This window comes from Manacus vitellinus, unplaced genomic scaffold, assembly GCF_001715985.3.
Source record: "Manacus vitellinus isolate BGI_N305 unplaced genomic scaffold, ASM171598v3 scaffold_82_pilon, whole genome shotgun sequence".
In the NCBI taxonomy this organism is placed as follows: domain Eukaryota; kingdom Metazoa; phylum Chordata; class Aves; order Passeriformes; family Pipridae; genus Manacus; species Manacus vitellinus.
The window spans coordinates 1668901-1694998 of record NW_021940828.1 but is presented as its reverse complement, the minus strand read 5'-3'; the positions used below and the strand labels follow the sequence as shown (position 1 = coordinate 1694998).

General features: G+C 48.6%; 1 protein-coding gene across 1 annotated transcript in view; it reads left to right on the top strand.

The window, feature by feature from the left end:
• The first annotated feature begins 701 nt into the window (after nucleotides 1-701).
• The window catches only part of EXTL3 (exostosin like glycosyltransferase 3), an 89404-nt gene continuing 64007 nt past the window's right edge, over nucleotides 702-26098 (top strand). The window contains exon 1 of the mRNA XM_018085535.2: nucleotides 702-776. The gene's annotated coding sequence lies outside the window, so the exon portion shown is untranslated. The remainder of the gene's footprint in view (nucleotides 777-26098) is intronic.

Here is a 26098-nt window from a genome sequence, read left to right as displayed (position 1 = left end):
GAATTATTTAATGCTCATTTTAAGAGGTGTCTCTATTAATTGAACGGGGATTTAATGTCTCCCCGAAGCACAATTGGTCTGTGTTTGATGTATAACCAACACGCACGTCTGGCAATTCTATGGATAATCTTTCCCTTAATCAAAATGGGTTTAAGCACAACTTCAGTGGCTCCTTATTAAGGGGATAAAGTGTGTTGAAACAACAAATCTATTAAAGGGAACTTCTGTGGTGCCTGGCAGACCACAGCCCACGGAACCCTCCAGCGCCGTGTCTGCACTAACATTTGTGTAGCCCTGCATCAGTGACCAGGATGTGCCACCAGGAGCTGGGATTCACTGGCTCTCTAGTAACTGGCTTTGTGGAGCTCTTGCTGCTGCTCTCACACATGAATATCTTGCTTTTCTCCTGGGCTGGGCCAGGGCTGACCTCGGGAGCCTCCAGAGGCAGCGGGTGCCACGATTGTTTTTAAGCATCACAGCATTTGCTGGAGAGACCTTGCTGTGAGCTTTGTGAGCTCTTTCAGTTCTTGACCTCAGAGCTGAGGGGGGGGGTGTGTTTCTCTCTGTTTTGCATTCCCTACCTGGCCTACTTCTTGATTTTTTTTTTTTTTTAAATTTTTTTTCCCCTAAATTTTAAAAATGCTTCCAAATCTTTTTTTGTCGCTTTGTCCATAGTTAAAACCCTTTTTCCTCTCTAACAGGCTCCAGACAGATGAGTAGGGAGCTGGCTACAGAAGAGGAACAGATTCCAGTTTTCCAGCTGGTCGCCCTGTACAGTGAGTACCTTAATATTTCAAGAATAAAACTTTCTGCAGTGCCTGATGTGGACCTAAAACTGCCTCCAGAGGGGCACAGCATTCACTCTGCCTGCTTGGACAGCGTTGTCCTAGAAATACAGGCATCCTTGGCTTAACTCTTGTTCTGGGAGAAGTGTTGCTCCAGCTCCTTTTGTCTGAGGTGGGAAATTGTATCCATATCCCACTTCCAGTAGCCTGAGCGGTGAAGTTATATCTTGGACCTGCTCAGGGCTGTGAGGAATCCACACCAAGGGTGTCCTGTGCTGCAGGATCAGGAGTGGAAATGGTCTCCAAGGCTGTTCCAGCCTCGTTGGAGGTGTGGGATGAGTGAGGAGGGTGGATGAGGGACCTGCCCCGGCACATGTCGGGGTTACTCATAAAGGCTGCTGTGAAATCAGGCAAACGAGGCTTGGCCGGACTGGTGGGCGGAAAAAAAAAGCCCTGGAAAGTGTCTCCTAGTTCATGGTGAGGTTTTCCCTGGAAGTGGAGGAGAAAATCAGTGTTTCACGGGGGATTTTTGCCCATTAAAATGTCTGGCACGCGTGTTAATGGGCTGCAGTAACGAGCCTGTGCTTTATGAGGTGTCTGCGAACATATTCGGATGTGCAGGTTGTAAATGCTGGGTAATCAGAACATCTTGGCCCATCTGGTGCCAGACTGGAAGGGTTAATTGTCTTGCAGGTGTCTGCAAGCCAGGAGGATGCTCTGCTCCTGGGTGTAAAATGCAGGGAGCGTGGGAGCTGCACCCACTGACTGAGACCACTGCACAATTCAGTTCATTGTGGCAGCCCTGGCAGGTGATTCCCAAAGGATACCACGGGATGATGAGTTTTGACACTGAAGGTGTTTGTTAATGAGAGTCAAGGACGAAATAATACACTCAGACTCTGGGTTGTGTCATCAGGTTGGTGTGGATATATCCAGGGAGAAGGGCAGAGAATTCCTGTGTTTCTGGGAAAGAAGGGGAGAGAGAGGTGTGCTGATTTGTGGCTTCCTCACTGCTCCTATATCCAACCAGTACATCGTGATGTGCAGGATGCCCTTGGTTCAGGTGTGTTACATATGGATGTAGCTTGTACTTCTGGATTCAGGACAGCCTGTCTTCCCTAACTTTGTGCCAAACACAGCAGCAGGGACTCTCCTCAGCTGATCCATCGCTCCTGTGAAAAACTCCAGGGTGAATAATAACCCTGGAAGTAGCAGAGAGGTCACCTGAAGGACAAACAATGCTATTATTGACCAGCTGTGCCACCGTGCCACGATCCTCATCGACAGCTCTAATCCCAGGCTGTGCTCCCAGGCAGATCTGCTGACTCCAGGAGCTGCAACATCAATACCATTGAATTCTCCTTCCCTTTTGCATATCTTAGGGAGAAGGTGGCGAGTTGCAAGCCTGACAGCTGTGCAGTCTGCACAAGGCCAGGAGGCTGCACAGGCTTCCCCCAGGACATAATTTGGGCTGCACGACATTTATTGCGCTGGTGTCGTGTGCAGCAGGCTCAGCACTGACCTTCAGGAGCTGTTTGGGGGCCCATGGCTGGGGGAAGCAGTGTAGGAGACAAGGATTTCAGGCTTGGAGTCCTTTTTAGGGTGGAGGACAGTGATGAAAGCAAGAAGGCTGCCTGTGTGAATTTAGGTCAGTGGGAGATAGCTGAGCAAAGGGCTGCTCTTGGCAGGGAGCTGGAACAGAGGAGATGCTGGAAACAGCCTGTGGTTGCCGTTGGAACAGAGTGGGAAAACAACCTGTTTCAAGGGAGTCCTTAACAAGTCATTTCTATGCAAGACTCCGTGGCTCTGGATATCTGAATAACCAGGCTGGCACTGGAATCTAAAGATATTTTCAGGAGACTCCTCTTCAAACACGACCTGAGGCTTCCTGGCTCGGCAGCAAAGCCAAGAACTGCAGGGGGTCGTGTCACAGACCCCTTCCTATGAGGATGTGGCATCATCCCCGTGGCCCTGGTGCTTCCTGTGCACCACGTGGGCTTGTGTGGTCTGTCAGCTCACAACTGCAGTTAGGAAGGATAAGGGAGAGCAGTTAATTGGGCAAGGAGGATTTGTGCTGCCTGTACCTCCTGCCTGCACTTCTCCCAGGAGCTCTGGGCAGTGAAGGGGTGGAATTCCTGCTTCTTGGATGCAGGGCACTGGGGGAGTGGAATTCCTGCTTCTTGCTGCTGTTCTTGTCAGAAGATGCTGTAGACTCTTGTCAGCTTCTTTAACACCTCAGAACATGGGAGGCCACAGGTCCATCCTGTCTCCAGCCATGGCAGGTAGGGATGTCCTTCATCTCACATCCATTTGTTTGTCTCAAGTGTGTTTTCAGGCTCTGTCCTGTCACCAGGCATTTCAAAGTTCACCTCTGTGTGATGAACCACTTCCTTTTGGTGACTGCACCAAAAGCCAGCCCATTTAACTGCAGGGAGCTCCTGCTTGGGGAATTGTTGTTTGCACATTTGCTGGTAAAATTCTGTCAATCCCTCTCATGTCCCCTGTCAGAGGCCTCTTTTCCAGAGTAAAATGTCCTGATTAATTGACTGGTCCCTACAGAGTCTTTGACCTCCATGGCCTTTGGTCCTCCTTGTCTTTGTCCATCTTCACTATTATTTTGTCCTCTTGATGGGTAACTTTTGGTCATGGTGCACATCTCTTTTATTTTTTTTTTCTCCTCTTGAATGTCCTTACTAGAAGCCTCATAGAACCTTTGGGTTTCTGAGGGCCTGCCCTTTTCCTGCAGTTCTCTCTAGGTACAACCCTGGAAAAGAAACCAGGAATTTTGATGCTCCACAATAAGCCACAGACTTTTTTTTTTTTTCTCTAAAAAGTGGAAGTTTATGTGCCTAATCTAAGAACTCTATCAGAAAAGCCATGGATAAAGCTGATAACATTCCAGTGCACTGAATCCCTAGAACAATACAGTGTTCAACAAGGAGCTCTGGCTCCTTGTTCACACAAGGTTGTGTGAAGCTGTCAGCCAGGATATGGGATGTCTCTTTGGATCCTGCAGTGATTCTGTGAAACTAAAAACCTGCTGGTGTCTACTGCATCTTCTAAAAGGGGGACAGGAAACACTCTGGGTGTTAAACCTGCTTGGTTAAGAAATGAAATCAAAAGAGAGAGTTAGATATTAGGCTTATTTAGTTAAATATAAATCAATGTCATTAAACAGGTTCTGCAGGGGCAAGGCCTGGCCCTCCATCCCCTCTGCTTTGCATGAGTGATATTTGTTTTATCAGTGCTGTGGCTTCCCAAAAGTGGAACTGGAATGTGATGTGAGTGAGATGTTACCTCGCAGGGTTGCAGTCTCAGCTGCAGGGAAGCTCTGCAGCCTGACCTGCCTGGGGCTGGGACAGGCCTGTGGTTTTCACCATCTGCCCTGACTCACATCTGTGGCTTTTGTGCTGCCCTGAGGTGAGTCAGGGCTCCCACAGGGATGATTAAAGCCCTGCCCTGTGGGCAGCCTGGGAAACCTGGGCCTCCCTTCAGCTGAATCAGAGCTCCAAGGATCATCCAGAGCAGTTTTCCCAAGTGTTGAGGCTTTTTCTTCCACGTCTTCAAACTCCAGTGCTCTTTCTACCATTTTGCTTTTCTTCTTTCCTCTCTGCTGCCTTCCCCAGTGCTTCCTTCCTGCCTTTAAAAGCAAAGAACCCCCAGAGCCACCCAGACCTGTCTGGGCTTTTTTGGTGGCTTCTGTTCTGCCCAGAGGAGCCAAAGGACCAAATCCTGGTGTCAGTTTTCTCCCCGGTGTGTGTCAGCAAATGCACCATCATTTCACTGCACAGATTTGTCCAGACACTGGTAATAAAACACCAGCTCCCTAAAGCCTCTCCTGACCTGCCAGGATGTGTCACCCCACTCACACAGTCCTGAATCCAAGGACTGTGGAGTCTTCCTGGACAGAGAACAGGAGGAGGAGGAGAGAGGGAGAGAAATACATCCAGAAATTACAGGTTGGTTTCAAGTCTATCACTGCTCAGGGTGTCTCAACCCCTGCTTGTTGGTGAAGACTGGAGGCTTTTTCTTTCCTTGCCTTCATATATATATATATATATAGATATATATGTATATAAAATATATATTTATGGTTCTTTCTCATTCTTCTTTTTACATTTCTGGGGAGTTGCACAGAGCCAGCTCGGCAGCCCACAGACATCCCACTATAAGAATTTAGCAAGATAGTAAATTAAGAGTAATTTCTAATCTGGCTGGGAGGAGAACAGCCAAATTGGCTGTTTCTCCTGTTGGTTTCAGCATTATTTTTGGCCAGGCAGTCCTTGGAGGGTGTAAATGCACCAGACATGGATCTCTCTGCAGGAGGGATCAGCTCTTCCTGGACAGCACTGGAACACTGCAGCTCTTTATTTATATTTTACTCTTTTTTTTTCAGTACACTGGGTGAATAATACATCCAGTGTGGAAAGGGCTTGTAAAATGCTGAGTTGTGTGCTGGAATTTTGCTCTGCCCAGGAAAATCTCTTGTGATGAGTTTCCATGTAGGGGAAGGTTGGGGCGAGGGAAGGTTTGGAGACCTCGCCGGGGTCCCTGCTGGGATCCAACCACACTGGGGAAATGTTGTGCTATAAATGGGGAACTGGGAGAATCCAGCCCTTGCTGGGGACTTTTCCATTTAATGCAGCCATTGAAAGTGGGACTGGAGGCTGTGTGGGACAATGCTGTGGTGGAGGAGCTGGAACAGGCGGCCTTTGTGGCACCATCACAAAGCCACCAGTATGTGCTGGAGGGCTCCTGCTTGCTGAGCCTGTAATATCAGCCCAGGTCCTGTTCTCCTCCCCTCCCTGCCAGGAACTGGGTTGTATTTGGGGAGAATAAGTCCCTGTTTGTGTGTTTTATTTCTTTTCTGCTCACAGTTCTTCCTGGATCACGTGGGGGGTAGAGGAAAAGAGCTCAAGGGAGGAGAAAACCTCGAGGTGAGATCCTTCCCTGAGTGTTAGGGCAGGGCTGCAATGCTCCATCCCTCCTCCTGCTCTCCACAGCTCCCTGGCAGGAGGTTGTAGGGAGGTGGAGATCAGTCCTTCTCCCAGGGAACAAGGGACAGGACAAGAGGAAACAGCCTCAAGTTGTGCCAGAGGAGGTTCAGGTTGGATATTCGGAAAAACTTCTTTGTGGAAAGGGCTGTCAGGAGTTGGAACAGGTGGAGACACCTGGAAGTGTTCAAAAAACGTGTGGATGTGGCACTTGAGGACATGGTTTAGTGGTGAACATGGTGGGGGTGCTGGGTTGACAGTTGGACTTGGTGATCTTGGAGGTCTTTTCCAACTGTAACAATTCCATGATTCTTCTCTCGGTGTTTCTATGGTTTTTTTTTTCATTATTAAATAACAAAGATTCTGTCCCAAGAATGGGGTTTGTAACCCTGGGGACTGGCCAGGTTTTGGTTTGATTTAGGAACTTCAAGGGCGTGTAGTGATAGACTCTGAGGAGGCTGTAAAGCACTTTCCAGAGCTTAAAGGGGCTCCAGGAGAGCTGGAGAGGGACTTGAGACAAGGGCATGGAGAGACAGGACAAGGGGGAATGGCTTCCCACTGCCAGAGGGCAGGGAGAGATGGGAAATTGGGAAGGAATTCCTGACTGGGAGGCTGGTGAGGCCCTGGCACAGGTTGCCCAGAGAAGCTGTGGCTGCCCCATCCCTGGAAGTGTCCAAGACCAGGCTGGACAGGGCTTGGAGCAACCTGGGATAGTGGTGGAAGTTGTCCCTGCCCATGGCAGGGGGTTGGAATGAGATGAGCTTTAAGGTCCCTTTCCACCCAAACCATTCCATGACTCTGAACTTCTGGCTTAGTTTATCCAGGAGCAGGTACTGGGAGCACTCTCAGCTGGGATTTTAAGTGTATCTGGACTTGGACACCTGGCAAGGGAACGTTGTTGAGACGAGAGTGCTGCAAGGTGCAAAGGCTGAGAACAGATGGAAACTTCTTTGTGATATGAAACTATTGCAGTAATTATTTGCTGTAATAAAGCTCTTTCAGAGCAGTTGAAGAGGTATTAAAGGGACTCTCCAGGAGGTTTGCATTACTGTGGCAATGGCTGGGAAGTTGGGAGCAATGTGCCAGTGGCACTGATTTGTTTCTCTTGAGTCAAAAATCTAGAGACAGCCGGATGTAAACGCTTTCTAGATCCCCTCAGACTTGATAAAAACTTGACTAGGGAAACTTCAGCTTGGATAAAAGTGACCTGGCTCACTGAAGGTTGTTTTACACTGAGGCTTCACGTGGTACTTTGGAGGGAGGCCCTCGGGAACAGCTGTGGGAAGCACAAGTGAAATCCTCCTGGCTTTTGTGTGAGCGAGGGAGTTTCCAGTGCAACTTGATCACAGAAGGCCCTGACATGAAAAGGCTTTACACTGTGGAATTGTTCAGTCATCACTCAGCAGGATAATTGGTTTCTGATTAGGAAGAAAATATGGCTGAAGGTTGGTGTTTGAGGTTCTGAAGTCCTCTTGAAAAGGCAAAGCTCTCGCTCGGTGCCGGCTCTCCCGAGCGGGATGCCGGAGACTCCTCCTACGGGCATGGATGTGACAGCTGTTGTTGTTTAAACAGCTCTTTTCTCCCTCCTTCACACCCCTTCCTCCTCTTCAAAGGTAGAGTGGGAATCAGTGGTGTTGTTTGCTCAAAATTAATAGCGAGGTTATTAAACCTTTGGCTGCTGGAGGTGTTTCTGTCACGTGTTTCCTGTGCTCGGTGGCTCTCGGACCTGCTGCTCCCTGGGTGTTTTTAGCTGGTGGTGCTGGTGACTGCAGGGGACTTATTTCTTCTCTTCCCACTTCCAAAGTGACTCAGGAGCCAAAAGCAAGCCAAAATTTGTGCCTCCCACAGGCAGCAGAAAGGCTGATGGGGAAGTCACGGGCATCTCGCTGTGGGGATGATGCTGAAAATCTTAGGAGAGGAATTCCAGGTCCAGAGCAGGGGGTGCAGCTTTGCCTCTCTGGGAAGGCTCCTGGGCAGAACAGGATTCACTTCTGCCTCTGCCAACAGGACAGCCTGGACCTGCATTAGATAGTGCTGCACAAAGACCTACCAGAGGCTTGGAATTCAGGAATATCCTGAGTTGGAAGGGACTCATAAGGAGTCCAACTCCTGGCCCTGCCCAGGACACCCCAACAATCCCACCCTGTCCCTCAGAGCGTTGTCCAAACACTCCTTGAGCTCTGGCAGCCTTGGAGCTGTGGCCACTGCCCTGGGGAAGTGGGACTTGAATCTTTGTTATCAAACTATGAAGGGTCAGATTGTTATTTTCCATATTAGTATTGAAAAGAGAGGGGGAAGATTTTGGAAGCTGGTGCTGTCAGGCTGGATCAGGAATGAGATCAGTCGTTGCCTGGTGCCTCAGCCAAGGATGGCTGCTCTTTGGACAGGATGGATCTTCCAAGACCTGAGCTATAACCTGTGAGGAAGTTTCCAGGAAAGCATTTTGGGAGGAGAGACTGAAGTTGGGAGGGGTGGAAGGGGATTATGGTGCTGCACTGAAACTGCCCCTGAGGAAAGGAGGATGCACTTCTTCCCTATTCCCCACTGTCTTTCTATGTGGAGCCACCTGGATCCTCTGCTTCATCCTGCTGATCCAGCTGCTGCCTTTCCCTGTGGACAGATTTGGAGCCCTTTTAATTCTGTCTGGAGTGCTCACTGTGAGGCATCAGAGAGCTGATGCCTTTGAGGAGGGAAGGGAGCCTTCCTCAGGTCTCCAGGGAGCTCATTTATACGGATACTCCTGGGTTCACCAGCCAAGTGTGGCTTTGTTTCCACGTGCTTTTCCCTCCGAGATGGAATCCAAAGAGCAAGGCCAAGTGTCAGCCTGCTGCTGAGCTGCAAAATTCATCCTTTTGGAGCTTTAGCACGAAAAGGAGGGAGAATTGACAAAATATTTGAGCTGAATGGGATTTTTTTTTTTAGCCTTTCTGGTCAAGGTTGGGTTTTGTTGCTCTCTCTCAGCGAGTTGTGGATTCTTTCAACCTTTAACTTTTAGACTAAAGCACTTTTTAATAATTAGGTTGTTTTATCAGTGATACCAGCAGAAGATCAGAAAGGTGTGTGGGAAAAGAGTGATCTCACCCTTTCCAGCTCCCATGGGTATTACTGTGAGCTTGGAATTTATTTCAAGACAGTAAAAAATTGTAAATATTTAAAGAAGTAAAGTGTGTCACAGCTGCATTTTTTTTTCCAAGCCATGATTAGAAGAGGAAAAAAACCATTGAGACAGAAATTGGCTCCTTGCTGTTGAACTGAGCTTTGCCTAATGGCCAAAATTAAAAGTTTTACCTGTGTGCCTTGAGCACGGTTCAGTCTCTCCAGAAACTTCTGGGAAGGGAGCACAGCCTGACTGGGAAAGCTTTTAAAAAGCCTGTTGGAAATCCCAAATCAGCAGGGGGTAGATGGAAACATCAACAGGAGAAAACAGCCACATCTTCTGCCTGGATTTGTTTTGGGAGAGGTTTTCCCTTCTGTGGAGAAGGTGGATGCAGTGACAGGGGAGCGAGTGCTGAAACCTGATGCCACTGCTGGGTCTCCTGATGGTTCTTCTTGCTCAAACGAAGGCCCCAGCTTCATTTTTTCTCTTCTGTTCATTTTATTCAGAGTAAGTGTTCCCATTAGACAGTGTGTGTGTGAAGGGCTCCTGGCTCCTGTCTGAGCTGGATAATAAAGGGAACAAGCCAAGAGCAGCATAATTTATTACATGTGAAGTGATTCTCTTCAGAGCACTAATGAGCGCTGACCCAAGCACAGGTAAATTGTCTGTAGGGTTTTTCCCCCCCCCTTTCCTCTGAAACCTCTGATCATTTCCCTCCCCAGGCAACCTGTCTTTCACCACCATTAGCCTTGTCTCAGTTTTTGTCTACATTCCAAAGTTGAACCACTTTCTCCACAATTGATATGTGCTCCCGTCGGGCGGAGAGCGCGACGCTGCTATAAAAGCATTTATAATAGAATGGCTCATTCCTGTGTTGGAGAGGGATAATGGACGTGGGATAGAGCTCTGGAGTTAGAAAGCTCTCTAAATTTAGAGTGAGGTTGTGCATTGTAGCTGAACTGATCTCAAACTGGTGCTGCAAGGAAGGGTTTTGCTCCCAGCCTTGTGCTCTCACTGATCTTTTTGCGCTGATACGTCTTTGAGTCCTTCCCTCTCAGTCCAGAGATTCCTTCCAGCTTAACTCCCTGATCCAGCTCACTGTGGATCACTTGGAAGCTGGGGAAGAGATCCCTCCTTTCAGCAGCATCAGACCATTAGAGCAGCTGAGCAACAATGTGAAACCACATCCTAAATGAAGTGTCTGTGCCAGGAGCGTGTCAGTCTTTGAAAGGTATTTGCAGCCGTCCTGTTTTCTCCTCTGTGGCAAGTGCTGTGTGGGGCAGCCACTGTAAAAGCAGTGCTTTCCTGCTGCTTGGTTATCCTGAGGAAAGTTACTCCTCCTGCAAACAGCTGCATTTGCTGACAGCCCCCAAAAGAAGGGCAGAGAACTGTGGGCAGGTCACATGCTCTGAGATGTTTTTTCTGTTACAGCCAACCAGGAAAATAATTTTAAAAAACAAAAGGTTTGGCTGTTTTGTTGGGTTTTTTTGCTGGATGTTGTTGGATAGTTAATGGAGTTAATTCCTGGAAGTGTTCCTTCCCCAGGGATCTTTCCAGAGGCATTAAACTGAGTGAAGGATGATCTGGAATAGTCTGCTGCTTGTCTGGAACACTTGCTGGACGTGGGAGCTGCAAAAAGGGCCCTGAGGGCTGCAGGGTGAAAACAGAGGTGAGGGGCAGCAGAAAGGTTACTGTAAATATGAAATACAGATGATGTGTGATTCTGTAAATATGAAATACAGATGATGCTGTGGTGCTGAAAACCCCTCAACCTTTAACTTCAAGGACAGCATTGAACCCCAAAAGGACAATGATATTATAAGGCTACAAATAAGCAGTGACTGAGAGTGTTAAAAGGTGATTTTTAGTCATGAGATGTGCAGCTTCCAAACAGTGGAAAAAAAAAAAGGGGAATTAGTTCAACAGCTGTTGGGCTCTTTCTAAAACATTTCAGGGAGGGCTTTGAGGTGGTGACTGCAGCAGGTTGTACTTGATGTAGGAGGTTTGGAGCTTGTTTATACTCCCTGGCAAGGTTCAAGGCTGAGCAATACCTGTTTTGTGTGATCTGTGTGTGTGGTGTTTGCCTCCCACGAGGGCAGGAGAGGGGGAGCACAGGAGGGATACTGGTGTCTAGAAGCTCATGACAAGAGCTGCAAGGTGGCCTTTACAAAGTCCTTCACCTCCAAAGGGATGTGGGGCAAAAATCTGCTGTGTTTTGCTCATTTGGGGCTTTGTCTTGCAAAACACTTTTCGTTGAGGATTTAAATGCAATTTCCAGATGTCAGTGTGATAGTGTTTTTTAGTGCTGTATTTTGAGGGGGCAGCATTTGCTGAACATAACCTTGGGCAAAGTTTAAAACAAACAAACAATCAAAAATAAAAAAGCTAAATGGGAAGCGATGAAGAGTTGGCAGGGACACAACTATGGATTTGTGTGGGAAGGCCAAAGATGTGCTCTGGCTCTTATCTTAATGTGTGGAATAACAAGGCCTGGCCCCTGCCCCTTGCCTAGAGAGGCAGAAAAGGAGTCCCTGCTAGTGCTGCTCCTTCTGCAGCTTCGAGTCTGAGCCTCAAACCTCTCCTTGGGTTTAAGAACAGATGGCAAAGGGGCAGGAGAAGGCCAGAACCAGTCCAAACCCAGGAAATGTTTGTGGGCAGGACCCCAGAATATCAGCCAGGAAAGGTCAGCACAGCTGCCTTGAATGGCACTGTGTGTTAGAACACAGCCACAGTTCTCATCTGGAGCTGCCCCAATTCCAGGCTTGTCACCAAGATGAAGTGGGCTGCAAATACACCCCTTTCTGTGGGAATGGCTCTGAATGCAGAGCACCTTTAATAATGTCTCAATATCTGCCTCACTGTGTGCACTCTTAATATAACCAGAAGCCAAGGGCACAGGTGGAATTATGAGCTAAAATGCTTTGACTTGGTCACTAGAAACTAATAAGTGTTGTTGAGAGGCATTATTTTAACCCCTGGGTGAGCGGTTGGAGAAACAGCTCTGAGCTGGATGGCAAAGAATCATGGAATATCCAGAGCTGGAAGGGACCACAAGGATCATCGAGTCCAACCCCTGGCCCTGCACAGGACACCCCAAAATCCCACCCTGTCCCTGAGAGCGTTGTCCAAACACTCCTTGAGCTCTGGCAGCCTTGAGGCCATGCCCACTGCCCTGGGGAGCCTGGTCAGTGCCCAACCACCCTCTGGGGGAAGAACCTTTTCCTGAAACCTCTGCATGGGAAGAGCACGAGGTGAATCTGGCACGTTGGGCTGGGTGGAGAGAGCATTTTGGGTCCTGCCTCCCTGGAGAGGTCAGACAGGGGGTAACTAAATGCAGCAGCAAACACCTGCTGGCTTTATCCCAAACATTTCCAATGTGTCCTGGCTGTGCCAGGTTACAGCAGCATTTGTAATACTGGGATTGCACATCCTGGTTCCCTGGTGAGGTTTCAGCTTTTCCTGGCTCTTTGGAGCTGCCTCTACCTCGGATTAGCAGGGAGATGGTGCCCCTGGGTGGGGCAGTGCCAGAGCTGAGTTGCCAGTGATGCTGTGTCATGGTTTTGCAAGCCATACCTTCCATCTCCTGTGGAAAGTTGTTGTGACCATGGAAGCTCCCAGGTGAGGCACTGGATTAGTCCAGGGAAAGTTTTCCACCTTCTACTTTTGGTCTGAACTCTGCCTGCAGCCCTGGACAGTGCCCTGCCTTACTGAGCACAGTGACCAGATGGTGGGGAGGCCTGTGCTGTGCCCTTGAAGTTACACTCTAAACATACATGGAATATAAGTGCTACATCCATAAAAAGCATCATTAAATCTATTTCCAACTAAAATAGATACTAAAATCAGCTGCTTCAGGGCTTGGGGTTTTTTTGAGCAGGGAAGAACTCCAGATATGCTTATTTTCATGGTAAGATCACAGGCACCGACCCCCACTGTGTATTTTGGTGCTTTAGTTCACATGTGTGTTTATGCAGTTTCTTCCTGACCTTGCAGATGTTCTCAGCTACTCTTTGTAGATCCAACAAACTGACCCTTCCCCTTTTAAATACAGAATGTTCCATGTCAATTTAGCAAATAATTGAGTGGTTTTCTTTAGAGGAAAGGCTTTTTTTTTTTTTTTTTTACAACTCACCAAGGGATGGTGTTGCTTTATAGTTTGTTTGTAGTTTGCCCTTATTCATCTCTTATTACCCTCGTGGCCAGAACTGGTTTGATGGTTTTTTTTCTTCAGAGTCAAGAGTTCTGTTGGTCAGAGGGGAACAAGAAGGATCAGCTCCATCCTGGCTCTGTGCTCTTGAAAACTGCTGGACTGGGAAGGCTGATCTGTGTTTTTAACGGTGCATCCATGGGGCGCTTCCTAAGCAGGAAGAGCAGATACCTGATGTTAAAAGTGCCTGAAAAAATTCACCCCTTTCTCTGCAGAACAAGGATAAATACTTCTTGATCCTCCAAGAGGGGCTGTGTGGGTTTAATTAACGTTTGCCAAGTGCTTGTGGATCACATCTTTCATCTGAGAATCTGAAGGCAAAATATCTTCTCGCTCAGCGCCGCAATTATTCCTCCAGCTGTCGCGAGCTGTGCCAACAAAAACCACTCTCCTGTCATCAAGGGACTGGTGATGCCTTGTGACTTGTTTGGATTTTGATACTCTCTTTCCCCCCCTGCTCCTTCTCCTCACACAAAATACAGCGTGTCCTCCAGATTTCGGGGGCCACAAACTATTTGTGGCTCGTGTTCTGTTTGTTCTTGTGCCCCTTTTTTTTGTCTCTCTCTTCTTAAAATATTTTTTATCTTGTTTTTTTTTTTTGGCATCTTTTTTGAAATATTACTGTGATTTATAAAATCCCTACTGTGTTTTATTTTAAAGTGGATGTCAAATACAAGATGAATTCCTCCACTCCCCGGACTCAGCTTTTCCCGAGTTCCTGCTTGTGGCATTTTGGGTGTGAAGACCTCCAGCTTTTTTTCTCCCCAAATGCTCCTTTTATTGCCAGCAGTGCTATGTGAGAGCCTCTTAAAAACCGATATTTCTCAATTTTAGTCTTAAAGGAAGGCTTGTACATGTATATCCTCCCAGAAAATAATGTTACACCTGCAATTTATAAATTAAATAATTATGGGTTCTACCCATGTTGAGGTTCAGCCTCTCTACAAGACCAGAAGCACATCTGAGCCCCCTACAAGTCTGTGGCTCAGGTAACTGTGGCTGTAACTGTTATCCTGGTGAGGATTCATTAATCTTGACTTAAAAAGCAGATGAGATTTAAAATCTAATTTTTTTTCTTTTATTTTTTTTTTCACTTGAAGAAAGCTCAAACCATCATTTGAAGTCTTGGAACCTTTAAGCTCGTAATTATCTGTGGGAGTGACGACTACAAAGGAGTGACTTCAAGAGCAGCTGCTCTGGGCTGCTTTCATCAACCTGTGTGTTAAAGCTGGGTCTGTTTGCTTTAACACTTAAACCCTCGCTCCTGTTTGCCCTTCACATGGAATAATGTGGGAGAAGGAGCTGGGGTCTGTCCCACCTCCCCTGGAAAGGGAGCTGGTTCTCTGTGACATTCCCTTGTGGTTTGCAAAGGTTTTTAGAGCCGCAGAAATCAAATGCAGGGCGATAACTCCTTTCCTCCCCTTCAAATTCCGAGTCGTAAATCACAAAGTGTGGTTGTTCTCTGCCCTGTGCTTTTGGCTTGAGGGGTTTGATGCTCCAAATTGGAATTAATCTCCCTGGTTCCCACTGAGGGTGGGGGGAGTCGTGCGGCTTCTCCGAGATCTGTGTCCGTGTGTGTCACTCTGAACTGCACCGTGGGAGTGGAGACGTCTGACTCCCACTTAAAGTGGGGCAAGTTTCTGCTTCCCAGAAGGGAATTCTGAATTCTGCCAAGTGTGTCGTTGGTGGTTTGTAAAATCATAAATCTGAACGTGGTGCATTCACTTCCCTCCTTCCCAGGGACTCGGGTGTGTTGGGTGAGGCCAGCAGGAGCTGGGATGGGATCCCCGTGGGGTCCCCCACTGCCTCCCCGTGCTTTGGGGCTTGAGGGGGAACAGAAAATCTTTGACTTAACCAACAACTTTGATTAAAAAAGCTGAGATGAGCCCATCTGAGCACCCCAATAATCCTTTGCTCTTTATGCAACTGCTGAGGTCTGAGCTGTGGCAGCACATTCCCTGCTGCCCCTGGGCTGTGCCCTCCAGGGAAGTGCTGTTCCAAGAGGGACATTCCCAGTGCTGCTTTCAGCTGGGGGAGGTTTTCTTGTTACTTTTTGGTAAAGAGCTCCTGATGTTTTCATGAGAAATGTCAGGAAGTGTTGCCTGGTGTTCGGAAATCAATTTTCCTTCGCTGTCTGTTTAGGAAGGGTCGGTTTTTCCTGTCTCCCTTTCCCATCTGATGATTGTGGGCCCCATTTGTGGCAGTGCACGTGTCTCTTGTGGCAGCTTGGTTGTTCCTGACCAGCAACCCTGGGTGGGGGAATCCCAGAATGGTTTGGGTTCAAAGGGACTTTAAAGCTCCTCTCATTCCACCCATGGGCAGGAACACCTTCCACCACTGTCCCAGGTTGCTCCAAGCCCGTCCAACCTGGCCTTGGACAATTCCAGGGATGGGGCAGCCACAGCTTCTCTGGAGACAAGTGGCTTTGAGGAGAGACTTGGAAAAGGAAAAGAAAACAGATATAGAAGCTGTGTGTGCAGAGTTTGTTTCTGTAACCCCCAGCTCAGATGGTGGATGAGCAGAGTGAGAGGAGCCACCAGGGAGGACCCCTGCATCGGGAGCCAATCTGCTGCTCCACCTTGTGTCATCCTGTGGCTTCACTGCTGAAAACTGGGACTCCAACTGCTCTTAAAGGGCTTTGTCGTGTTCCAGTAGCGCTTCATCACCTGAGGAGAGCTCAAAATCACATCTCTGAAACTGCAGTTCTGTGCTTTGAAGCACAGCCTGGCGTGTCCTTGACAGACGTTTCCTTTCTCTGCAGATACAGGGAGCCAGCATCACATGGTCCTGTTTTAGCTGCTCTGGGGCTCCTCTGTTCCTGGAGCAGAGGAGATCAACAAGAAACTTTGTCATCATTTGTTTCCTTCTGTGTTCCTTAATCACAGCACCAGAGAGGAAGGATTTTTTCCCCACTCTCCCTCTTGTTCAGTTTATCTCATCGAAAGCCTTTTTGGGGTGGAATTAATTGGCGAGCCGTGCCTCGGGAGCTTCAGCTGGAATTTTAGCCATCCCTCCCTTTAAAAATTGGGTGGAAATCCATTTCTCCTGTCAGCCCTCTCTGCTGACTGCCTGCCCCAGTGGCCTTTCCCCAGCACACTGGCATTTCTGAAGCCAGGTGAGTTATTCCCTTCCACCGCTGTGCCGTGCTCTCCCTAAACTGCTGTGATCGATTCCATTCATTCCCTCCGAGCAGCCTTTCTCACTTAACACAGTCAACACACTGAAACAGGCTTGGAAAACAGATTTGTTATTCCTTAATATTTTCAAACTCCCCAGTCTCCCATTTTTATTTTATTTTAGCCGAAACCTCCTGTCGAAATCTTTTGTCAGAGCTTCGTATCTCGCCGTTTAACAACTGGCTCTGGGCTCCAGCACATGAGTAACGGCCTTAAGCATCATATAATGCTTCCCATTCCCAGGATCTCTGAGCCCTGTCCTTGACAGACATGGCAGACATTTCCAGCTCTGGAATTACAGCCATCTGGGAAGTGGAAAGATGGTTATCAACTGGAAAAGCAGCACCACGCTTCTGGCTGGGAGGAATGGCTGGGAGGTTCATGGCTCATCTGCACGTGGATACACAGGCAAAATAATCACAGTTCAGCTCCTTGGGTTCAGTTGTTTGAAGCTTATGAAATTCAGTTCTTGCTCTGAATGAAATTTGCCTGGAGGTTTGTCTTAATTTACTTCCAGAGTCAAAATTAAGGTAATTCGAGTGAAGGTCACTTCTGCAAAGAGAGGGTTCGTGTGGTTGGACTAATTGACTTGGATTAATACCCTTTTAGTTAAAACAGAGTCATTTGCACAGAGCTGGGGGAGGACCCAGGACTTCTTGCTGCTGTCAAAGAGTTCTGAATTACCTTTTATTTTATTTCTTCCCTATTTCTGTGCCTTTGCTTCTGTATTTCTTTGTTGGGCACTGGGTGTTTGTATCACCGACCATGAGATCATGTAGGTTGTGCACAACAAATCCACCCCATCATCAAAAGAAATCTGCCTTCCCTCTGCAATAAAATGCCTTAAGTTGAGCAGAGCAGCATTAATTTGAAATTTATTTTAAAGCCAGTAATGGTTTTTTTTTCTCCAGCACAGTAAGAGGTAAAAGCTTCCTGGATACTTTTAGGAAATCACAATTTTGGCTTACATTCTTTTTAAAATGTACAATGAAAACAACATTTGTGTGGACTGCAAAGGTTTTAAAGAGGGTCCAAAGTGAAAACACTACATTAGGCAGCTCATGGATCTGTTTTCCCATGGAAAATGCTTCTTCCTTGTGGATCTAGTAAAGGCTGGATAATCTCACTTAGAACTTGATTCTCAGATTTCAGGACGAGTCTGCTTTGAACCTCTTGAATCTGCACCCATAATTCATCCTTCCAGGCAAACAGGTGCTGATTTTCCTTGGTAAAGGAGAAAAACAAGTGCTGGGATCTCGGAGCGGAGGGCAGAGCTGCTGCTTCTGCAGGTCCCTGGGAGAAAGGAAATTTCAGGCCATTTCCTCCTCTCAAGCTGCTGTTCTTTCTGTACATATCTACAAGATTGTAAATCTTGTTCCTTCTCCAGTTCCTGCAAGGAAACGCTCTGCATGGAGCGGACGGCGTTGGGAAGTGTGAGCAGGAGAGAAGGGACCAGCCAGTGCTCTCAAGCACCACAATTTAAATACAATTTCTCTCCATAAAAGCCACTCTTTAACATTAGAACTTGTGTATTTTACCTGGAGTAGTCATCCTTTCTCCTGAATTATGGTGCTGCATTTTAATTGTAGTAAATGACCCAGTTGGGGTTTCTTGGGGCTGTTTGGTGACCTGGGATCTCTCCTGCCTGACATTTGTATGGACAGCTTTGATTGGCATCAGGGGTTTTTGTCCTGGCATCGATGCCAGCCTGTGAGGAAGGACATGAAGCTTCTGGGAGTTGGACTTTTATGTGCTGGGTCCCTTTTTGCCAGGGACAGACACAAGGCAAGAGCCCCCCCCCAGCCAAAATCCAGGGTGAGCCTCTGGAGGAAGCACCGATTCCCGACTGCAGGAGCTGCAGGAACACGTGGTTTTGCCTCCTCTCCCCTCATGCTCATCTGCAAGCACTTAATAATAAATACAGTGGTCTGGTCTCCTGGATCTGCTGTTTTTCAGGGCTTCCAGAGTCTGCTCCAGGGCAGGGGAGACCAGGCATGGTGTTGGCAGCACTTCCTGAAGGGAAGGGGAGGTGGAAGGCTGAGAACTGTGGATAATCCCATAAAATCATGGAATGCTTTGGGTTGGAAAGGACCTTAAAGCTCACCCTGTTCCAACCCCTGCTATGGGCACCTTCCACTAACTCAGGTTGCTCCAAGCCCCGTCCAGCCTGGCCTTGGACACTTCCAGGGATCCAGGGGTAGCCACAGCTCCTCTAGGACTTCTGTCTCAGCCCCTCCCCACCCTCACAGCCAAGAATTCCTTCCCAACATCCCATCTAAACCTACCCTCTTTCAGCCCAGAGCCATTCCCCCTTTATCCTATCACTCCATGTCCTTGTCCCAAGTCCTTCTCCAGCCTTCCTGGAAGGCCCCCTTTAGGTCCTGGCACTGGATAAGGGCATGGAGAGTGTGCTGGTTCCACACACTTGAATTTGATATGTTGGTTTCAAAGCACTCTGGGGAAGAAGAGAAGCATTAGCTTCATTTATTTTATTTTATTTTATTCTTTTCTTTGAGCCAGGGGTTTTTTTTGGCCCCACAGGTCAAGGGTTTTCCCTGGGCAAGAGGAATTATCATCCAGAAGCCCAAAGCTCTCGGGACCAGGAGAACTTGTTCCCTTGGAGCTGAGGTGATGCTGGAATGTGCAGTGTAGAGAGAACTTGAAGAGTCTCCAGACCTGCTCAAAGAAAGAGGTTTCTCAGATCTTCTGTTGTATAAAGTGCATTTTAGTCATCCATGGTGGTCTGTTGGCAGGACCTTTGCAGTGAGAGCTCTTCCTTCTCCTCGTGGTGGGGTCAGAGTGTGACAGGCAGGACGTGGAGTCCTTCTACTCCCATTTAGGGAGGATGGGAAACAACTTCATTTTCTCTGTTTGGAGGAGTGTTTGTGTTCAGGGTTACACGTGCCCATGTGTATTTACCCACTTGTTTTTCCTTCTGTCACCTGATTCCTTCCAGGTGAGGGACACTCTTCCATGGGGACCATGTTCCAGAGACCATCTCTTGATGCACAATAATATTGTCATTAAATTTGCTGATAATGGTTGGTCTTTCCATGGCAGGATTGTCCCTGGTCCAGTTTTTCTTGTCTGGCTTGACTGTAGGTGATACCTGATTGACTGTGCTTCTTCATCCCATGGCTTAAAACTTCAGACTTCACAAAAACTGATTGGTTTGGTTTGGTATTTTTTTTTTAGGAGGAATCTAAGACTGAAACCTCTTCGATATTCATGTCTGAGGCACGTCAGACATCTAATGTTGGCAGAGCCAGACACACTTGAAAGCTAAAAATGTAATAAAATGGATATTTTACTCTTGCCTGCTGTTACTATGAAAGTCCCATTTCGCCTTCCTAGTCTGAGCAAAACGTTGCCTCTTTTTTTTTATCCATAAGAGAGTTTTCAACCTTCAGATCCACCTTTCTTGGATGGGATTTCTCCTTCTAAGGATGTGGGACTCCTGGGCTGTGACAGTGGGAGCAAATCAGTGGTTTTACTCTCTTTAAGTGCTCCTTCACAGTTTCTGCAGGCTGGAAGAGCTTCCTGCTAAAATCAAAAGGAGATCTGAGCCTTTTCAGCCTTGTGGTTCTTCTCTGCACAGCAGCAGAGATGTCTCAGATGGTGAAGTTAAACCCTCCAGCTTTTATCTGTGGGACAGTGTGTGTTGATTGCTTGAGGTATTGCAAATTCCCAACTAGTTCAGTGAAATTACCAGGAATTTCCCATTATTTAGGTCAGGTAAATGCCTTTGAGTTGCCCTTGGTGTGTATCTGTCTCTTGTTAAAGCCACACTTCAGGAAAAAATTATGGCTGAAGTGAAGTGCTGGGTATGTGATAGAATCTTGGAATGGTTTGAGTTGGAAGGGACCTCAAAGGTCGTCTCATTCCAACCCCCTGCCCTGGGCAGGGACACCTTTCACTATCCCAGGTGGTTCCAAGCCCAGCAGGGCCTTGGACACTTCCAGGGATCCAGGGGCAGCTTCTCTGGGCAACCTGTGCCTCCCAGCTAGGAATTCCTTCCCAATCTCCCATCTCTCCCTGCCCTCTGGCAGTGGGAAGCCATTCCCCCTTGTCCTGTCCCTCCATCCCTTGTCCCAGTCCCTCTCCAGCTCTCCTGGAGCCCCTTTAGGCTCTGGAAGGGGCTCTGAGGTCTCCCTGGATCCTTCTCCAGGAGAACCCCCCCAGCTCTCCCAGCCTGGCTCCAGAGCAGAGGGGCTCCAGCCCTTGGAGCATCTCCATGGCCTCCTCTGGACTTGTTCCAACAGGTCAACATCTTCCTTGTGTTGGGGGCCCTCAGCACTTCTTGTCCATGAGCACCCTTTGGAGCTGCTTATGGGAAGGGGACTGTTTGGAATAGCTTTGCTTGGGGGGAGGTCTCTGTGCCCAGTTTCCAGTGAGGGTCATGTGCAGGTGGTTCAGCTTTTCTGTTTACTTGACCCTGTTGGATCATCTGTAGAGATTGTCAAGATTTGCAGCAGAAGAAATGGTTGCATGGAAGTCAAAGCACGAGGGTTGAACCTCCTCCTTGGGAATCCCAGTTTCTTTGTGTGGATCAGGTCTGGATGTGGGTTTGTTGTCCCCTGTTTGAACAAAGGTGAAATTTGGGTTTGGGTTTGAGTGTATGTTGATCCAGTTCCCACCATCCTCAACACAACTGTAAAGTTTCCCAGGTTACTGTTTTTCTTCAGGGCAAGGGAAACAGCCTTGAGTTGCACCAGGGGAGGTTTAGATTAGATATTAGGAAAGCATTTCTTGATGCTTGGGGTGGTTTGGAGCTGGAGGGGTTGGATCTTGATTTAAATGTTGTGGCGTTCGTTGGATTTTGCCTTAAGTGTTGTTGGTTTATTGGATCTTGACTTAAGTCACCTGTGTCCAGCTCTGGGCCCTCAGCTCAGGAAGGACACGGAGGGGCTGGAGCAGGTCCAGAGAAGAGCAACAAGGCTGGGAAGGGACTGGAGCACAGTTCCCATGAGGAGAGGCTGAGGGAGCTGGGGGGGCTCAGCCTGGAGAGGAGGAGGCTCAGGGGAGACCTCATCCCTCTGCACAACTCCCTGCCAGGAGGGGGGAGCCGGATGGGATTGAGCTCTTCTCTCAGGAACCAGCAGTAGGACAAGAGGGCTCGGCCTCCAGCTGTGCCAGGGGAGATTTAGCTTGGATATTAGAGAGGAATTCTTTCCAGAGAGAGTGATCAGCCCTTGGAATGGGCTGCCCAGGGAGGGGGTGGATTCTCCATCACTGGAGGTGTTTAAGGTAAGACTGGATGTGGCATCAGTGCCATGGGCTGGGAACCACAGTGGGGTTCCCAGCAGTGGGCTCGGTGATCTCAGAGGTCTTTTCCAACCCAGCTGGAATTCTGTGATTCTAAGTGTTGTGGATTTATTGGATTTTGACTTAAGCATTGTGGATTAATAGTACATGCTGAGTCAGCGTTGTGGTGGAACATCTTGTCCAGCTTGTGTGGTGTCCTGCTGAATTTGACCAAGTCCCCTTATTTGCTCCCCTAAATTAATAAAGAAATTCCTTGGGAACAAGCCCATGGCTTATTCTCTTGGCACCATCCCGAGGTATTCCAGACCCCTAAATCTATATATTAAAGCAAAACTCGCAGCCAAGGCCATGGGCCGGCGGCTCCCGGGGCTTGGAGTCTTACAGATGTGTGTGGAGTGCTGATTCCCCAGCTTAGGGCTTGCTCTGGGATGAGGCAGAACAGCTCCCTGGGGCTGGGATTTAAAAATCCAGGACTGAGAGAAGCTCTGAAGACTCCAGTTGTGCCTCCCTGGCTTGGAGTGATCCCAAGGCCGTGTCTCCCTGCCGGGCTGAGCGGCAGCTCCGTGGAGGAGGCTGAACAAATGGCTCATTTGCATGGTGGGTTCACATGTTTGCAGAGTCTTTTCGGGCTCTGAAGTGCTTGGCTTCACTTCTGAGGAGCAGGTGTTTGGCAAGGGAAGAGCCATCACACCCTCAGCTGGGATAGAGCAGGAATCTGCTACAGGAGCTGTGGCTGCTGTTCAGGAAACTTTCATTTGGAAGAGTTTTCTGAAGTTCTTCCCTTGCAAGTGAAATGTGAGGAGCTTGCTGGGCTCCCACTCCTGTGTTTGTGAGTGGTGCTGGGCAGCAGGATCCCTTTCCAGGAATTCCTGGGAAGAGGTTGGTGATATGGTTACCTGAGCATGTGTGAGGAGGGGGGGCGAGTCCTGGGTCGTCTCAGCTTCGTGTGCCACTGCTGCCCTGCAAAGCTGTGGAATTGTTAAGGTTGGAAAAGGCTTTTAAGATCATCAAGCCCGACCACCACCATGGTCACCGTGAAACCACGTCCTCAAGTGTCACATCCACTTGTTTTTCGAACACTTCCAGGGACAGGGACTCCACCACTGCCCTGGGCAGCCCCTTCCAATGCTTGACCACCCTTTCCATGAAGGAATTGTTCCCAATATCCAACCCCACCCTCCCCTGGCACAGCTGGAGGCCATTTCCCCTTGTCCTGTTGCTTGTTCCCTGGGAGCAGAGTCCGACCCTTCCCTGGGTCCATCAGGGAGTTGCAGAGCCAGAAGGTGCCCCCTGATCCCTCTTTTCTCCAGGCTGAGCCCCCCCAGCTCCCTCAGCTGCTCCTGCTGCTCCAGCCCCTTCCCTGCTCCGTTCTCTTCCCTGGACATGCTCCAGGCCCTCAGTGTCTCTCTTGTTGGGAGTGTCCCCAAACTGCCCCCAGGATTTGAGGTGCCCCAGCAGTGCCAGCACAGGGGGACAATCCTTTCCCTGATCGTGACGGCCACATTATTAAATTAATTAAATTAATCAGTATCTCCTTGGCTCTTCATTATTATGGAATTGTCATGAGGCTCTTTTGCTCTCCAGAAGGATGCAGTTTTCCCTGAATCCATGTATGGGTGGCTCAGGTGATGGCTCTGCCTGGAGCAGGTGGGGCTGTGGGACTGTGGGATGCCACTCACTGTGTGGGCTGTTTCTCTCCAGCATTCCCATGTCCCTGTTGTGTGGGTTTGTGTTTGGATTGGCGAGTGTGAATGATCACTTTTTGGAATCACTCCTGCAGATTTCTGCATGCTTTCATCCTGAAAAAACGAAGCCTGTCTGCCCTTTCCTCCTGGAATGGTTACAGAGGGGTTTGAACATTAGGGATATACAGGACAAAAGATGCTGTTGGCAGGCAAAGGTGCAAATGGGATTTCCCTAAACTCGACCTTGCTCTGGCTCTGGCCCTGCATAACGCAGTGGCAAAAATAGCAATTATTTTTGTGGAAACTGGAGCACCCTTGCAAGGTCCCACCTGCTCTCTGCTCTTTACAGTGCATTTTCCAGAGGGATTTTGGCTCTGTGGGACCTGGGCACGGCAGCAGCCGAGGAGATGGGGTTGTTGCCTGTCTGTGTGGCCCTTTTGTGGGGATAAGTAGGTCAGAGTCAGCGAGTGCTGCTCGTGACACCTCGCCCTGAAAGCAGAGCAGAGCTTTTGGGCTGGATTTTGGCCGCTCACTTGATTCAGCGTTACGTGTTCCGCCTTCAAACGGGCACGTGGTGACTTCAGGCTGTTGCTGTGACACTGCCTTTCTCCCAGGGCTCTGAGCCACTGATCCCCCAACACAGACTGATGAACTGCCTGGATCCCTGTGCTGCTGCTGGGCCTGGATAGGGGAAAAGAGCTGGGAGAAGATGCTGACAAGGGGTTCCCATCTCTACCCCAGCTTTTCATTCCAGAATACCCCACGTCGCTCCTCCGGTGTTGAAGCCCCTCTGAGGAGTTAACACATCATCTCAACAATTCACAGTTGATGTGGAGAGAGAGCTTTGGACTGGAAAGTGTATTATTAATTAATTTTGGCCCTCTTTTTGAGGACCTCACAGCATTTTAGAAAGAACTACCCTTGCCCAGCAGGGTACTAGAACACATTCATTTCCAAACAACCCCCAAACTTCAGAGCTACAGGACTAAAGGGTCAGCAGTGAGCACCCTTTCCTCCTTTTATTCTTGTGTTTAACTTCTGGGGGTTCACCCCCCTTTTTTGTTTTTATTTTTTTGAAGCTCAGGTTTGAGTTCTTGTGTGTTCCTGGCATTTCCCATTCTCGTGCTCAGATGTTCTTTGAGAGCCAGAGCCGTGATGTGATTTAAGCCAGAGCAGCACAAGGTGATTCGTTTTTCCTGTCTCCCAAGATTATCTTTTGAGACTCTCAAGACATATGTCCTCAAATAAATTCCCTGGTAGTGTGGGGCTGTGGCTCAGCATGGCTGTTCCCTTTCCTCCCTATAAAACTGGGATGGTCGGAAGGCGCCGATCCATCAATTTTGTGTCATTGCATCTTTTCGGTGGCGTTACAAACAAACGTGTGAGATGCTTTTGCCTCCCTCTTGCCGGGAAGTTGCTCTCGATCATATTTCTACTCTCAGTTGCTATTTGTGACCCGTGAGATCCCTGGTGAATTCCCAAGGAATGCTGCAAGCCAGGGAACCGGAGCAGATGAAGCAAATTCCCTGAGGTTGCGCAGAAGGTCTGAGGCACAGCTGGGAATCAAACCCCAGTCACCCGACACCCGGCCCTGGCTTTAACTCCTGTGCAGGAATTCCCTCCTACTGTGCCTCTAATAGAAACTGCAGGGCCAAATTAAGAGGACAGATTGTAATCACTGCTGCTGAGTTATCCCAGCTGTGGAATTACTGCTCTTTGCTACTAATTTGGAAAGTTCGCTGCCTCTTTCCCCCCCCCTCCTTCCAGCGCTCCACCTTGCCACATTCCAGGCTCTGCCGCTGTGGGAAAAGAGCCTGAGTGACCATAAAGAGCCCAGATGTTGTGTCCGGGGGCAGGAAGCACAAGTCAGCTTCCCCCTGATTTGTGAGGCTAAAAATAGTGGGAGCATTAATAGGAATCTCTGCCTTCGGCTCTCTGGGCAGAGCGGCCTCTCCGGAGGCGTCTTCCTTGTGGGAGCCACACGGCACCGGGAGCGGGCAAGGCAGCTTTGGTAGATTAATTCCTCAGTGCTTTGGTTTAATTGTTTTATTTGCATGGCAGCAGTGCCTGCAGGCCTGAGTGGAGTTTAGACCCCCCCAGTTAGGCGATGATCCGAGCCTAAAGATGCTCTAGATGAGTTTCAGAGTAAACAAGTGTAGCGAGGTAAGAAGGGAAACAGGAGCTGCAGCCACGTGGCACCGACCGGCCATAAACCCGGGGTGAGTTGTTTGTTTGTTGTTACCAGCACAATTAGTGTCCTCAGCCGTGTGGAATTTCCCTTTCCTAAACCAGCACAGGAGGGTGGTGTGTGGAGGGTGGTTGCTTGGGATAGTCTGCCTGGATGATGGATGCGCTGAACAACCTCTCAAAGTCGCGTTAAATCCCCTTTTCAGTGGTTTCATGTCAGGGATAAGGAGTGGGAGAGCTCATGAGGGCATTTGGGGGGGCTGGAGGGTGTCTGGATGGCATTATCCAGCCTTAAGGGTGGGGTTGGGAGAGTGGGAACAGCACGATCAAAGTGGCTTTTGTTCCCTGCAGCATTGATTATAGTAATGTTGCTATGGCCACAAATCTCCCTCCAATTGCTTCAGCCAATTCATGAATTTCCTTTTTTATTACATCCTAACGCTGCCAGAAACCTCTCCCAGGGAAATCTGTCCCACTGGAGATGTCAAGAGCTGCAGGAGGGGTTGGAGTACAGGAGGTGTAAGTATTGCTGTACTGGGGGATGCTGTACAGAGAATCTCTTGTTGCTGGAACTTGGGGGTGCTTGTGAGGTGAAGTAATTAAATTAATCCTAAATATCTAGCTGCTCACTTAGATCCCATGGCTCCTTATTAATTAGCTATTCCTGTCTCCAGGGTAACTGGAGTATCAGGATACCTGAAT